Source organism: Tupaia chinensis, unplaced genomic scaffold, assembly GCF_000334495.1.
Source record: "Tupaia chinensis unplaced genomic scaffold, TupChi_1.0 Scaffold000417_1, whole genome shotgun sequence".
In the NCBI taxonomy this organism is placed as follows: Eukaryota; Metazoa; Chordata; class Mammalia; order Scandentia; family Tupaiidae; genus Tupaia; species Tupaia belangeri.
Genome location: NW_006159922.1, coordinates 2368 through 3366, shown reverse-complemented (window position 1 = coordinate 3366; position 999 = coordinate 2368). Strand labels below are relative to the sequence as shown.

At 40.0% G+C, this 999-nt stretch overlaps 1 long non-coding RNA gene across 1 annotated transcript in view; it reads right to left on the bottom strand.

The window, feature by feature from the left end:
- Window positions 1–890: 890 nt before the first annotated feature.
- LOC102471156 (uncharacterized) overlaps window positions 891–999 on the bottom strand; it is an 875-nt gene continuing 766 nt past the window's right edge. The window contains exon 4 of the long non-coding RNA XR_335441.1: window positions 891–975. This is a non-coding gene — a long non-coding RNA (uncharacterized LOC102471156). The remainder of the gene's footprint in view (window positions 976–999) is intronic.

The window sequence follows — 999 nt, the reverse complement described above, 5'->3', positions numbered from 1 at the left end:
GCAGAACCCTGATTTAGGGGATTTCAAAACAAACCATTCACTGGCAGATAGACCAGGGCTCCAACTAGCTGGAAATCAGCACTAAAATAGGGTTTTCCTACTACATTTGAGGTAAAAGGACAATATAAGCACAGGCTAAAAACAGCCATGGAAAGGAAGAGTATCAACCAATCCTGGCAAGAATTGCACCAGTCTTTTTCTTCAAGGCACAGTGTACTTTTTTTTTCTTGGCCTATATATAATTTGCCTTTCATATCAGATAAGGTTTTCTGTAAATGTTTACGAACAGAAATGGACTTATAAGAATAATGATATCAATGAGAAAAAGATAGTGCTAAGGGATTTAACTGTAAAGATTTCAGAATACACAATTTCAGAGGAGTGAAATTATGTGAATTAAATTTACTAGAGGTTCTACAGTTCATAGATAAAAAATCACAATAGATAAAGAACAAAAAAATCTCAAAAAAAAACCCTCTAAATAAATGTCTACTTTCTTAAAGCAGACATGTACAATAGACTATCTAGGAAGTCAATTTAAAAAAAATCCTTTCACTAGAACCTACAAGTGCCATTCTGAAATTTTGTTGATGTAGTTTGTTCCAAGCACAACAGTAAAGTGTGATGAAGCCTTCACCACTGACTCACGGTGAGATCGAAGAGCTCACCCACTTTCCTTCTAGGCAACTCTTCAGTGAAACATAAATGAGAGGTGGAGCTCTTGTGTCCGCAGTCAGTGGTGGAACCTGAGCACCACCATTCACAGGACTGGCCCAAAGAGCCATCTGGCTGGGGCACCTGAGGTTAGCAGTATCAGTCACCCCAGGAACAATATGTATTCTGCAGCAGGATCTGAGCTGTCACTTTTTCAGGGTACTCCTACTTTTCCATGCAGGCTTGTCCATGCCGGATCCCCCTGGTGCTGGGTGCAGCCTGTGTCCCTTGGGCAGCTTTCAATATTGCATTATTGCCAAACTTGCAGATAAAGAATGGTGTTGG